General features: G+C 44.0%; 2 protein-coding genes across 3 annotated transcripts in view; both read left to right on the forward strand.

Moving 5' to 3' along the window:
• Positions 1–15,317, forward strand: part of POPDC3 (popeye domain cAMP effector 3) — an 82,519-nt gene that overhangs the window by 59,133 nt on the left and 8,069 nt on the right. The window lies entirely within an intron of this gene.
• The window catches only part of POPDC1 (popeye domain cAMP effector 1), a 280,642-nt gene that overhangs the window by 59,103 nt on the left and 206,222 nt on the right, over positions 1–15,317 (forward strand). The gene's annotated exons all lie outside the window — the stretch shown is intronic.

Raw genomic sequence — 15,317 nt, forward strand, 5'->3', positions numbered from 1 at the left:
CTGGGCTGCTATGAGGTGAGGGGTGGACCCCTCAGGGGTGAACACATTTAGCAGCACTATTATGTATAATATATGACATAATGGTACTTCATTTGTGACAAACTAGGTTCAGGAGCACACAATAGTGCATACACACTGGCTTTTGTGAATTATATGATGGTCCACTGTAGTAGATATCCTATTGCTTAGTGTATACCCACCTCAGTTGCACCTTGTTTTTATAGATTTTTTTTTTCATAGTTTTTCGTTTTTTGGTTTTATTTTCTTTACAGAACAAAACCAAGGTTACACTTAAGCCCCATACACACTCGCTGATGGCCACCACTGCTGATATTTGCACCGAGTAGGCTGGCATCCGCAAGTGCATACACACTTACCGATGCCAGTTTAGAACCTAGCGGCGGTGGGGGAGGAAATGGCCAAGTGGCAGTATGGTTATCATTAACAAGGACCTCCCTTGTCTGTACATGCAAGACGAGGGACAGGGTCATTAACGACATTGAGTGTACACACTATAAGATAAAGTTAAAGATATCTTTAAGAAATGGCTGTCTGAAAGATATTTTACTTTATCTTCTAGTGCATGTGGGGCTTAACCCCGGGAAAGAAAGACTCTTTTCTGGGGCATGCTTATTAAGGAGAGGAAAAGTACATAAAATATAACATTTATTATTATCATTTAAAACAAATATCCTTATCTATGAGTAGAGATGTGCAGGTTCTGATGTACTCTGATTTCAAAGCAGGATCTTATTGCCTATCCCAAATCACATGACAGTTGTTGACAGCCAATAAGATCCTGCTTTGACATCAGAGTAAATCAGAGCCTGCAAATCTCTATCTATGAGCCTCGTATCTAAAAACCAAACTAAAATTAATCAAATAAAAAATTCAATAGAGTAACAATATTTTTGTGATATATATCTTCATAGGGTCAAAAACAATTACTGACCAATCAGGTGGCAGCCTGTGAACGTATATACCTCTGGTATAGTGAGCTCAGAAAATTGAGCGCAAAGGCCCTCCCATGGATTATATATATATGCAATAAGATCGCACTCCATACAAAAAATATTCAACCGCTGGGGTGACGTCCAGAACTTTCCTTACAAGAAACAAAGTCCATGTATATAAAGACCAAGGCAACAAGGGCATCCATTTGGGGTGAAGCACAGCGTGGACCACACAGCATACAAATACACAGCTTTTTATTTTGCATCAAACAGTCTGGAGAGTGTGTCTTTTTGGTCTTTATATACATGGACTTTGTTTCTTGTAAGGAAAGTTCTGGACGTCACCCCAGCGGTTGAATATTTTTTGTATGGAGTGCGATCTTATTGCATATATCTATGATTATCCTAACCTCAGTGTTCGGATCTTCTGATTGGTCACCCATTACCTACTTCATGTGGTTGCATCTTTTTTTATGTGGAGGACTACACACAGCTTTTTTCTCCAACTTGAGGCTGTAGGAACCTGCTGTGTGGTCCACGCTGTGCTTCACCCCAAATGGATGCCCTTGTTGCCTAACTCCTGAGGAAGGTCCTTTATGGACTGAAACGCTAACGTTGAGTACCCTTCTTTTTACATTTGATGTTTATGTGAATACAAATACACAGCTTTTTATTTTGCATCAAACAGTCTGGAGAGTGTGTCTTTTTGGTCTTATATATATATATATATATCTTGCAAAAAGATGCGGCACTCAAAGGGTCTTGTTGTAATCACGTTTTGTATTTTGCAAAGTAATAAGCAATAGTTACATGCAGTTCATGAGAATTAACCCCGACGTTTCAATGCCGATTATGGCATTTTCCTCAAGGGCCCATGTATCAGTTCAGCAGTGCAAACACGTAATGATAAATGTACAATGTTTTATACCTGACTTACCGGGTGCTGGGCGGGAGCCGGGTGTAGCCGTAACACACGTCTCCGTGTGTCTGTCTCCCGCTGATGACGTCGCCTAGCTCAGTCCCTCTGTTGCCACGGAGACGCTTACCTTTCCAGCAGCGTCTCCTCTGGTTCCAGGTTACCAACGCCGACGATCACCTCACCGGCTCCCAGTCCAGCACAGGGCTACAATAAAACGAAAATGTGACAAGGCATTGCGTTAGCTTGTTGTGAATCCAGTTATACACAATATCACTGCCCAGAGAAACATTATGGGAGAAAGAGAGAGACAATGTCATAACGTGCCTCCAATGGATGCATATATGCAGTGCTTAACTCTATAAATGCTAGAAAGCACTAGTACTCATGGTGTAGTAGCAAGTATAGAGCGGCCAAAGCTTAGGAGTATGCTTTTGGAGAGCTGTAAAGTGTTGAAATTTAGCAGAGTAGACACACTGTAGTGGTGAAAGGAGAAAGAAACTTTAAAGAGATGAAATTTAGCAGAGAAGGCACACTATAGGGGTGAAAGAAGAATATAAGTCTGTTAAATGCGGGCTCAAAAGTGATGAAATTTAGCAGAGAAGGCACACTATTAGTGGTGAAAAAAGAGAGACATGAGTCTGGTAAATAGAGATTTTAAATGGGTGAAATTTAGCAGAGAAGACACACTGTAGTTTTGAAAAAAGAGAAATTCTTGAGTCTAAGGGCAGTATTCAATGAAAAAAGTTCTCCGTGTTTTATGGAGAATTTTTGCTTTTTTCGCCTTGGACGGAGCATTTTGCTCTCCAAAAGTGAACCGTCCTATTCAATGTGAAATATTCGCCGTCTTTCTAAGTGATTTTCGCCGTCTCTCTCTGTGTAGAAATTCTCCATCTTTTGATGGAGAGCTGGAATGTGAACTTTTAAACTAAAAGGGTTTTTTTTTTATTTTGGTGTAAAAAAATCAGGTTTTTTTTTCTGTGACGGGGCATGTTATTTTTATTCATGTGCTTATAGCACATGAATATATATTTAATTTAAAAAAAAATATTTTTTTTCATTTTATTTTTTTTATTTTTTTACACAGTGCAGCCAGCAGGGGGCCGGATCGCTCAAACCGCTCATTACATATTCATATATTCACTGCACCCGATCGTTAATATGCACGAACGGGTGCAGTGAATACTGGGTCCCCCGCTGGCTATAGGGGGGGGCAGCCTGTGCTGCCTGGGTCCCGGAGAGCCCCCCTCCCCTAAACATTCCTCTGGAGCAGCCAGGAAAACTATAATCTCTCTGGCTGCTCCGTCCTCCGGCTCCCTGAAAGCTCCCTGCCGCGGACGCTCGTCCGCTGCAGGGGTTAAGACTCGCCGCGAGTGGCGGCGAGTCTTAACCACATTGAATACAGGGAGCAGGAGTGGCAGCGAGCCCTCCGGAACACGGAGAGTGCAAGGAGAGCGAAATAAAACGCTCTCCATGCACGGAGAACTATGACATTGAATACTGCCCTAAGAGATAACGACTTTAAAGAGGTGAAATTTAGCAGAGAAGACACACTAGTAGTGAAAAAAAAAAAAATGGTGTGGTCAGATACTGACTCTAAAGAGGTGAAATGTAGCAGAGAAGACACACTGTAGTGGTGAAAAAAGAGAGATATATGGGCCTAAGAAAGACTTTAAAGAGGTGAAATTTAGCAGAGAAGACACACTGTAGTGGTGAAAAAACAGAGATATATGGGCCTAAGAAAGACTTTAAAGAGGTGAAATTTAGCAGAGAAGACACACTGTAGTGGTGAAAAATGTTAATGTGACGTGGTCAGGTAATGATTCTAAAAGGATGAAATGTAGCAGAGAAGACACACTGTAGTGGTGAAAAGAGAGGGATTAATGAGCCTAAGAAACCTAGGCTATGATTAAGAAAAGGATGTACATGTTTCTGATGTGGCGAAAAAAACACATCTGTGTGTAGTGGAATGGTGTGTGGGTGGAGTCCTAATTGGATGTGGAGTGTATGGGGAGAGGTACACTGTGATATTAAGCCAGAGTGGGTTAATGCATCGCTAAGATGAGAGTAAAGTACTCCTTCTCTCGGTGCGATGGAGAGAAATAGGGTGGAAGTTTGGCAGAGGAGACACACTATAGTGCTGAATGAGGTCTAAGGGTTGAAGTTTAGCAGATATTGAAGGGGTGAAAAAAGAGAAAAGGGTAGTCGCTACTCATGGAGTTGTGTTGTAGAGCCTATTAATGGCTTCATTCAATTTAAGATGCTCCTTAGGTGATGTAGATCACTACGGTTGACATAATAACTATAGGAAGAGGTTGTTCATTCTGAATAAATTCTGATCAATAATCAAAGAAAAGCGTTCCAACTGAAACGTTCATTCAGTCCATCTGGGGTGGTTGAACCCAGTCTGTAAATCCACTTCGTTTCGATCTGTAATCGTGCTTTATCCCGGTCTCCTCCTCGTCTGAATGGTGGAATGTGATCAATTAGCATGAATTCCAGATCTTTAAGTGTGTGGCCTGCTTGTAGGAAATGTCTCGCCACAGGTTGTTCTGCCTTGCCCGAATGTAAAGCTGCAGGTATGGCCGATCTGTGAAGGCCCATACGTTCCCTGGCTGTCCGGATAGTTTTGCCAACATAAGTTAATTTACATGGACACGTTATCATGTAGATTACGTGTGTGGTTTGACAAGTGAGAACATGCTTTATGTGGTAAGTTCTATCATGCTTTGGGTGCTTAAATTGTGTGCCCACTTTCATATTCTTGCAGGTGGTACACTTGATGCATCTATAACAGCCTGGAACTTTTTTCAGACACGTTGATGTTGGAGGATTTTTCTCGGATTCAAAGCCCATTACATCTGCATGCACTACAATGTCCCTAATGTTCCTGCTACGTGTGTAGCAGGCCATGGGTTTCTTATGTTTAAGACTTTGTAGACTTTTATCAGATGATACTATTGGCCAAAGGGCTTTGCTTGCTCTTTGGGTCACTGTACTTGATGTGGAGAATTGCTGCTTCCACGGCAGTATGGTGTCTTGAGTGTTTTTGGGGTTTGATTGTAGTAATTGGCTCCTCGGTATGGCTGTCACCTCTTGTTGTTGTTCCCGTAGTTTTTTTATGTTATATCCTCTACTGGTGAACCTGTTGACAATTTGCTCCATGCCTCTGTTTGCTGCTTCTGGGGTATTGCAAATGCGAGCTGCACGCATCAGTTGTGATTTGGGCAGCCCATTTTTCAGAGGTTTAGGGTGAAAGCTTGATGCTAACAGTAAGTTGTTTCTATCTGTTGCCTTGGAGTACAGCCCCGTGTATATTTTGCCCTCCTTCAATGAGACTTCTACATCCAGATAGTGGATTTTTTCTGTGCTTATCTGGTATGTCAATTTAATGGGTGAACTTCTGCCGTTAATATCCGTGATGACCTTCTCCAACTGTGATTGTTCCCCTGACCACAGCAGGAACAGGTCATCAATGAATCTTGTGAACAATATTATGTGCTCAGACACAGCGGGATCTTCAAAGAACATGTTCTTTTCTTCTGCGAACATGAAGACGTTCGCATAGCTCGGAGCTACGTGGCTACCCATCGCACAGCCCGATTTTTGTTCAAAGAACACTCCATCGAACATGAAGTAGTTCCTTTCCAAGGTTAGTTGGAGCAGCTCAATAAAGAGATTATGGTCCAATTCTGTCATGTTCTTTTCTTTCAAGAATTCCCTCATGGTGCGTAAGCCTGCTTCATGGGGTATTGATGTGTACAAGCTACTTACATCAAGTGTTGCCATAATGGTCCCTTGTGGTAATATTGGTAGTTGTTCCAGACGCACTAGGAAGTCTGTAGTATCTCGTATATATGCAATGCCTTGTCACATTTTCGTTTTATTGTAGCCCTGTGCTGGACTGGGAGCCGGTGAGGCGATCGCCGGCGTTGGTAACCTGGAACCAGATTAGACGCTGCTGGAAAGGTAAGCGTCTCCGTGGCAACGGAGGGAGTGAGCTAGGCGACGTCATCAGCGGGAGACAGAAACACGGAGACGTGTGTTACGGCTCCACGCTACACCCGGCTCCCGCCCAGCACCCGGTAAGTCAGGTATAAAACATTGTACATTTATCATTACGTGTTTGCACTGCTGAACTGATACATGGGCCCTTGAGGAAAATTCCATAATCGGCATTGAAACGTCGGGGTTAATTCCCATGAACTGCATGTAACTATTGCTTATTACTTTGCAAAATACAAAACGTGATTACAACAAGACCCTTTGAGTGCTATATATATATATATATATATATATATATATATATATATATATATATATATATATATATATATATATATATATATATATATATATATATATATATATATATACACACCCCTCCGGTGTTCACTGCCAACAGGCAGAAGCAGATATGTACAATACATGTCTTGATTGCTCATTCACACACACACACACACACACACACATATCTATATATACCGTGTTTCCCCGATAATAAGACACTGTCTTATTTTTTTTTTCTTGAACAAAAAACACCATAGGGCTTATTTTAGGGGTAGGGCTTATTTTAATGAACATTGACAGCAAATGTCAAGAAACTTGCCCCCAGTCCTTCTTGATACAGGTAAACATACCCCAGTACTCCTTAATAAACATGCCCCCAGTCCTCCATTATATCAGCAAACATGCCCCAAGTCCTCCATTATACCGGTAAACATGCCCCCAGTCCTCCTTACAGTAATAAACATGTCCCCAGTCCTCCGTGATAAAGGTAAACATACCCCAGTACTCCTTTAAGTCTCAATAATGTCCAGCTCTTCTTTGCTGTGACACAGCTCCGTTCTGCAACCGCGTTATGTGCGCGGTGACGTACAGCACCGCAATGCATCCATGGGAATAGAAGCGGCTTCAGAAGAAGCCTGTGCTTTTACCTACACAACGGAGGTGAGGGGGGTTAGGGGTGGTGAGTGGGGGATCAGGGGGGTTTAGCAGGTGTAGAATCTATTGTCTTAACGCCAGATAATGAAATTTTACTAGGGCTTATTTTCGGGGTAGGGCTTATTTACGACCAGTGTCCAAAATCAAGGGTAGGGCTTATTTTCGGGGTAGGTCTTATTATCGGGAAAACACGGTATATATATATATATATATATATATATATATATATATATATATATATATATATACTATACTGGGGCAGATGTATTAAGCCTTAACAAGAGATAAATGCAAGGGTGATAAGGAGAGATAAACGTCCAGCCAATCAGCTCCTAACTGACTTTTTTCAAACACAGCCTGTAACATGGCAGTTAGCAGGTGATTGGCTGGACGTTTATCTCTCTTTATCACCCTAGCATTTATCGCTTGTTAAAGCTTAATACATCTGCCCCACTGTACTACATGTAATTCCTCAATGGAGGTATGGTACTGTAGATGTAGACCAGAATCTACTGCTGGTAGAAATAGGCAAGTCCCTCTGATGATGGTTAGTGCAGAAGGAAATTTGCCAGGATTCCAATGAGAGTCCTGGTGAAATACAGTGAGATGACAGTGTATATTTAGGTCTCACTGTTTAGACATACTGCATACTGCCCCTGTGTGCACTAATTGGCATTGAACGTTAGAGGTGAGAGGGTCTGATGAAATGTGAGTGTTCCAACAGAAAGTCTGATGAAAAGAATCTGTGCAGAGAATGCAAGGTTGGCTCTCAATGAGAGTCTTAGTATATGGGGAAATGAAGGAATAGGTTAGAAGTGTCTATACATGGTAAGTAGCAATGTGATGTCACAAAAAAATGTTTCCTAAATAATTAAATTCACAAAGCTTTTAACCTTTTACACCATTTTCTGGGAACAAAAGGGGAAAAACTAATTGATGTAAATTCAAAAGGAAAATAACACGCGTTGTCAACCCAATTGATGGTACATTTTAATACAACTTTCAGACCGCAAATGCAGAATCGCACCGGGACAGGTTCAGTCCTGGTGTGACCCTGCTTGTGTGGTCTGTTCAGATCGCATCAGCAAACCGGCAATATTGCCGGTTTGCTGACGTCATGTGTGGGCACATCGGAGCATCATCGGGGGTGCGGGAATAAGCAGCGCTTTGAGCTGGCGCTGCTCCAAGCGCTGCCTCCTCCATTTTGTACACGGGAAATGGGTCGCTCGACCTCATTAACCCATTCACATTGCACAGCTACACTGCAACTAACCGGTAAGAACCCTTCTTTTTACCTGGTTCGTATTGCCGTGTTGCTACTGGTTAGCTGTAACCGGTAACCCCTTACACATCGCACCAATTACCAGGTCAAACCGGCATGAACCTGGTAATTTGGTGCGATGTGAAAGGGCTATAAGAAACTCTTGATCTGATAAACAGATTATGCTCAGGAGTAACAAAAGAGGGGTTGTAACATATAGTGTAGGATAGAAGATCTGTACTTGCATATGACAAAGTGATTGCTTCTGATCTAGACTAAATCCTTCAATGGTAGAGACAGGGTGATCCAGGTGTGCACTACCTTGAGCCACAGTTGACAGATGGCCGTTTCACCCAAAGCGGCTAGTTCACTGTGTTGTGGGGTCTCTGGTATAAGTATCTGTATGGGATCATGTGTGAGATTAAGAAGACGGTGATCTAAAATAACAAAGAATCAACTTCCTGTACGTGTCGTATGCGTATTTCCGGTAATCGCTTCATTCCCGCACTTCCGGTAATCTTGGAGAATGGAGTTCTGTGTGCACCTAATCTGTACGCTTCTGTTAATTGCATTGAAGGCACTTCAGAAGTCAAATGGACTTATACAGTAAGGGCTTGACAATTTTTAAAAAAAACTTTTTTAAATCTAGGAGCCAAGATGAAACAAACAAACTGAAAACTTGTAAAAGGTAAAGCAATATAAAACAGGACAAGCATTAACGGTAATGGCTATCACCGACTAACCTATTTGTGGTGTTTTTGTCCATATACTTGGTGTGTTCTTTTGGAATTGTAGTACCACCTGTCTACAGACATGTCAGGATTGAAGTTTTTATTAGATGGACAGTTCATGTAGATCAAAATATATACATACTAGTTAAGCCCACTCGGCGCGAAAGCTTCGAAAGCTAGTTTGCTACCCCGTGATTTCCTCTGTGTTTATGTATGTGTGATTGCCTCTGTGTGTCTGTATGTGTGAGAGAGAAAGAGCTGTTATTTCAGTCACTGCCAGCAGATGGCAGTGTTTCGGGTACACACGGACACTAGATCTATATAAGATACAACATAACATCACTGTCAAGGGATGTATATAATGTCAGTGCTTAGGGTCTGAGTATATTAACACTACCTAATCAATAATGCGATGTACATCCAACTGGGGTTGGTTGGTACTTGTCCTGATATGAGTCTGTAAGTGTGTTGCACGACATCCCGCTGTGCATTCACTTAGCAGATGTCATGAACCTCTGGGTGTTTGTTCTTCTGTTAATCAGATTCTGCTTGGTCTTTCAGTGTATTCTGCCTGGATTCCTTCAGCCTGCACCTAGGCTGCAATCATTGTGTGTGTGTGTGTGAAACTACAGTATGTTCAGCTCTCCTTGATTAGACACGTGAGAGACTCTAGCCCAGTATCGTGACAGCTGTAACTCCTTAGCTCCGTGCTATCAGTGGTTCAGCATTCTCCATTTAATATCTCACTGTAATCCTCTAATTCAACTCTGAGATTACATTTACCACCCTGTTAGTCTGCCAATCAATGCAAGACAGGGGATAAATATCCTGCTCTTAAGCTCAGGAGTTGCCTTCATCAATGTTGTAACAACTTACTGTTACCTGGCACCCTGTTCAGATATTTTGTTGGTAGCTGCTACTCGCTCCACTGGGTCCAGCCCAGCCACAGTACCAGCTACCTGCTCTGTTAGGTCCAACCACAATACCCGCTACCTGCTCCGTTGGGTCCAGCCCAGCCACAGTACCCGCTACCTGCTCTGTTAGGTCCAGCCACAATACCCGCTACCTGCTCCATTGGGTACAGCCCAGCCATGGTACCTGCCACCCACTTCACTGGGTTCAGCCCAGCTACAGTACCTTCACCGGCTCCACTGGGTACAACTCTGCTACAGTGCCTGGTGTCCCGCTACTGTAGCTGTTTGTGGGTTATTCAGCTCTATCCGGATTCCAGCCACTATTAGCAAATCATCCGGTTCACAGTCACTTCCATTGTGCAATTCGGTATCCAGATTTGGTCGTTATTAGTGCATTATCCGCAACCCTATTACCAGTTACCTTAAGTGATTTCCAGTGTCCCTGGATCCTGTTACTTTGCAAAGTTGGCTATCGTGAGTTAAAGTTATTCCGGGTTCCCCAGATTCCAGTACTAGTTCAGTATCTCCAGACTGAGTACCTGAGAGACTTTTCAATATCCCCCCCGGATTCCTGTACTGATCCATCATCCGAGGATTGAGTACTTCAGAGACTTTCCAGCATCACTGGATTCCTGTACCTGTTTGGTGTATTCAGTTCCATTCTGGTATCACCAATTCCAGTCAGCTTCTCTGTAAGTCTCTGTAAGTTCTCAGCCATTGTATCCACCACAGCCCACCACGGTCATGACTGAGGGCTCAAATCCTTATTCGTGAAGCTAGACTTTCTTTGGCATTTCTGTGTCGCCCAGGTTCTGTAGATGGTGACCTTGGGATGATGCTGGTCATCATCTACAGAACCTTTGCTGTACTCTACAATAATTTACCAAATAGCTTACAGTATCTTTATACCTTAAGGCTGCTGGGTGTTTGGCATGGTTACTAGAAAAGTTGCAGCTCACAGTGCTGACACACCGAAGTGCATAGGGAATGCTCATCCATTATCTCACAGGAGCAACTGTGCTCACAAAGCTACTTGAAGCATGTTTATACTGGGGGCATTTTCCATTCACTTTAGTTTTGTCATCACAGAGTGATCTGAGAGACCTTTATATATTGAAAAGTTAATGTTCAAAGCCCCTGCCTGACACCACCCTTATGTGTATATTACTACAGTATATGTGGCCAGACACCAAAATATATATATATATTTTTTATCACAGCAATAAGTAATCTTTATTGTCCAGCCTCTATAATTTCTCAGTCGCCAGGACAGGGGCTTTGATAGGAGCCCGACCTGGCGATAAGTGATCAGCACCGGAATCACTGAGAAAATCTATACGTTAACACAGTGGTTCCCAACACTGGTCCTCAAGTACTCCTAACTGTTCAGGTTTCCAAGTCAACCGGCAGGAGCACTGTGTATCACTAACTGTCACATTTTCAAAAGCAACAGGCAGCATTAGCAGCTGGCGGCGTGGCTGTGATCGGCTCTGATGTGCCGGAAGGGGGGCGGGGCTGAAAGTGAGGGCAGTGAGGGGATCTGTTTTCCGGCAGGCGTCCTGTACAATATAGGGCGTCAGTCTATCCCACAAGCGCTTGGCTCTGTGGCGGTGGCAGCTCCCAGTGTTCCAGGGTCCCTGCGCAGGCCAAAGCAAGTTTTCTCCTCCCAGCGTCCAAGGTATGGTGATCTGGGGAGGAAGCTGGTAGTGGGAGGAATTCAGGGTTAAAGGCTGCATTTCCCCCTGTTTCCAATCCAGACTCAGGTCGATCACCTTGGGGTCTGTGTTTCACTTGGTGTATGTGACAGTATGGCTGAGAGAGAGGTACCTCTAAGGCAGCACTGAACCTTTATACCTGTAAGAAATGTAAGGTACAATATACGCAGCATGTTAAAGGTGTTGCAGTATGTGAAGCTTGTTATGGTGGAGTTCAGCCTTCACCTACGGGCCCGCACCAGCAGACGGAGCTGCAGTGCCTGCAGTGTCTACCGCTCGCCGCCAGGAACAGAAGCCCACTGAGAAGCCTGTGGCATGACAGGCTCCCGGACCACTTGGGGAGTTCCCAGGTGGGTGCAAGGCTGTTGGCCTTTGCAGAGGTATGGCGACAGATTTTCACAGATTCATGGGCCCAGCAGGTGGTATCAGGGGGATACCAGCTGGAGTTCACGGCTTTTCCTCCAAGAATTTATTTTTTTCTGCAGGGCTCCCGTGGTTGGAGTCAAAGTGGGAAGCTCTGTGGCCGTCAATTCAAAAACGGTTGCAATTGGGAGTAATTGTAACAGTGCCAGTGGAGCAAAGAGGACAAGGTTTTTTTTTTTCAACAATTTTTTTTAGTGCCCAAGCCAAATGGCACGTTTCGTCCAATCCTCAATCTGAAAGGGTTAAATCACTTTATTGTTTACCACAGATTCAAAATGGAATCAATACATTCGGTGGTGGCAAGTCTCGAGCCAGGGGAGTTTATCATGTTTCTGGACATAAGAGACACGTATATACATGTTCCCATTTCGGAGTCGTATCAGCAGTGTCTGCGGTTTGCGGTGCGGGAGGCCCATTTTCAATTTTGTGCGCCTGTTTGGTCTATCATCAGCACCACAGATTTTTACCAAAATAATGGTGTGCATGTTTGCAGCCTTACGACAACAGGGAATCATCATTGTTCCATATTTGGACAATCTTCTCCTCAAGGCTCCGTCCAAGGAGAGGTTGACCTCGGATGCTTTCCACACATATCAATTTCGGATCCAACATGGGTGGATGACCAATTTCCCAAAGTCACAATTGCAGCCTGCCCAGAGGCTCCTGTTTCTAGGGCTACTGTTCGACACAGTCCAACAACGGGTGTATCTTCCTTTGGAAAAGGTTTTGTCCCTCCAGGCAGTGGTAAGGCAGGTTATAGGGGCAAGACACCTGACAGTTCCCCTATGTATGAGGTTGTTAGGGAAGGTGGAGGCCACTTTCGAGGCTCTTCCATATAGGAGGTTACGGTCCAGGACGTTTCAGTTGGACATTCTTTCCCAGTGGTCGGGGTCTCACCTTAAAATGCACAAGTGCATAAGACTGAAGCCAAATACAAGACTGTCTCTGCTGTGTTGGCTTTTCATGGATCATCTCTTGGAGGGTCCTCAATTCGGTCTTTTGGACTGGACGTTAGTGACAACCGATGCCAGCCCTCGAGGCTGGTTTGCAGTAACCGTGGGTCAGTCATTTCAGGGTCAACGGTCCAGAGTCCCGCCTCCATATCAATCTGCTCGAATTAAGGGCCGTCCGGTTGATATTGGCACAGGCTTCACATCTGCTTCAGGGAAGAGCAATCCAGATCCAGTGGCATATCTTAACAGACAAGGTGGGGCATGCCTCAGGTGGATCTGATGGCATCCAGAAGGAACAACAAGCTGCCCTGTATTTTGCCCGGTCGAGAGACCCGGTGGCAATGGCAATGGATGTTTTTCCGTTCAGTGGCGGTTCAGTCTGCGTCGGCTTCTCAAGCAAATCAAAAGAGAATCCGCTATAATGATTCTAATTACTCCAGATTGGCCGAGGAGGTCATGGTACACAGATCTCCGACTGCTGTTGGTGGACGACCCATAGAGGCTTCCACTGCGAAAAGATCTGCTTCTTCAGGGACCGTGCGTTTACCCAGACTTGAACAAGAAAAATTCTCTACTGTATTAAGTGCGCCTAGAGCAGCAATAACGATCACAAACAACAATAAGGGATAGTTCGGTCCCTCTACACAAATAATACAAAACAAGAAATGTGATGTGATCCTTGTAGCGCTCAAATATATAAAAACAGAAAATAGTTACGTGCTACCCAGATGTGGAGTGTGTCACATCAGATTTTTCATGGGCAATTCATACATAAAAAAATAAATAAACAAGGACTTATATAGTGTAATATGTTTCTCAACAGTTCTTATTAGGACTATCTTCCCAAGGATGATAAAATGAGGTCTTCCTCTGTGTGATAGTGGTACTATTCTTTAAAGGTTCACCTCCTGTGCAGGCAGAGGCGTAACTATCGTCCCGCAGCCCCCGCCGTGGCGGGGAGGCGCTGAGGTTATGTGGGCGCCGGGGGGGCTGTGGGACAACAGTCACTGTCTGGCTTCCTGTGTGCACCGTCCGGGTCCCAGCTCTCCCAGCTATTGCCGCAGCGCTGCTCTCACTGATACAAAAAGTGACACTTGGAAAATGGCTGCCCCCATACCGCAGACAGTTTTTCTTCTGCTGTATGGGGGCAGCCATTTTCCAAGTGTCACTTTCGTTAGCAGCAGTAGACGGGAGAGCCGGGACCCGGCGCGGATGGATGCGGCCCAAGGTAAAATACACACGCACACAAACACACACATACACACACACACGCTCTCTCCCCTCAATCCCCCCCCCCCCCCCCCGCGCCACGGCTCCCCGCTGCTTTTTTTTTTTTTTTTTAGGGGGGGGGGGGGCGCCCCCCTGCATTTTCGGCAGGGGGGTGCACAATTATTAGTTACGCCTCTGTGTGCAGGCAATAATGAACAATGCTTACAATAAGCTTACATTTATATAGGTGGTAAAAAACATATCAATGTATCTTTCAGATGCTCACTTGTATGCTTACATTAGCCTTGCAGTGGATCCTCATGTAATGGTTTATTTTCAAAGAAGCGACGTCCAGGCAGAAATTTAAAAACTTGGTGAAGTTTATTTAAAAAAAGTAATTCTAAAAGGAGGGGCATGTTTGATAACAAATATAACTCAAACAGCCTTTTCCAACACAATAAAACACCAACGCGTTTCAACAGTGTCTGTCTTTATCAAGGTGCAATGTCTTTCTGCCTGGAACTCATATTTATACCTGAGGGGTATAAGACCACCCTCTGGGGGGAGTGGTCACATTTCACACTATAACATACATATCTAGGTTATTAATGCAGTTTATGCGTCTGGAATAAACTTTGTATAGTGGATAACATAGCCATTTGTAGTCCCAACAATATATACATATTGTATATATTGTTGGGATTACAAATCGCTACCCCCACGAGCACTACCCCCACTATCCACGCCAGAGTGGAGTTGATTTTATATAGTGTGGCAAGCGCAGCGGATTACTTTACATGTATTCCGCGTCCCCTCGCTGTGCTCGCCACGCTTTTATCCCAGTGGCTCGCTGCGCTCGCCACACTATATAAAAACAACTCCATGCTGATGTGGATAGTGGGGGTATGAAAAGGTCGGAGGACACGTTCTGCTGTGCTCGCCACGCTTCTGGGTAATGTGGATAGTGAGGTCCCGCGATCCCGCGGAGCTAAGATAGCAGTGAATAAATAACATAGGAAAATCGCATCATATCGCACGGCCCTTAAAATGGCCCATGCGATGCGGTGCTATTTTTCCTACGCAGAATAGCGTTCTATTCTATTCTAGCGTTCTATACATAAGTATCAAAAAAAAAATTATATCTATATATTTACACAGACACAATGCAAGTGCTCAACAGTGGTTGAAGTGCAAGCTTAGAGGTCGTGTCAGAATGGAGAATGTATTGAAAGTGGAGGTGAATGGAATTTGATCGTTTTTCAGTCAATGCAGAGGAATGACTGTATACTGTCATATAG

The sequence above is a fragment of the Crinia signifera genome, chromosome 3, assembly GCF_055691185.1.
Source record: "Crinia signifera chromosome 3, ASM5569118v1, whole genome shotgun sequence".
Lineage (NCBI taxonomy): Eukaryota > Metazoa > Chordata > Amphibia > Anura > Myobatrachidae > Crinia > Crinia signifera.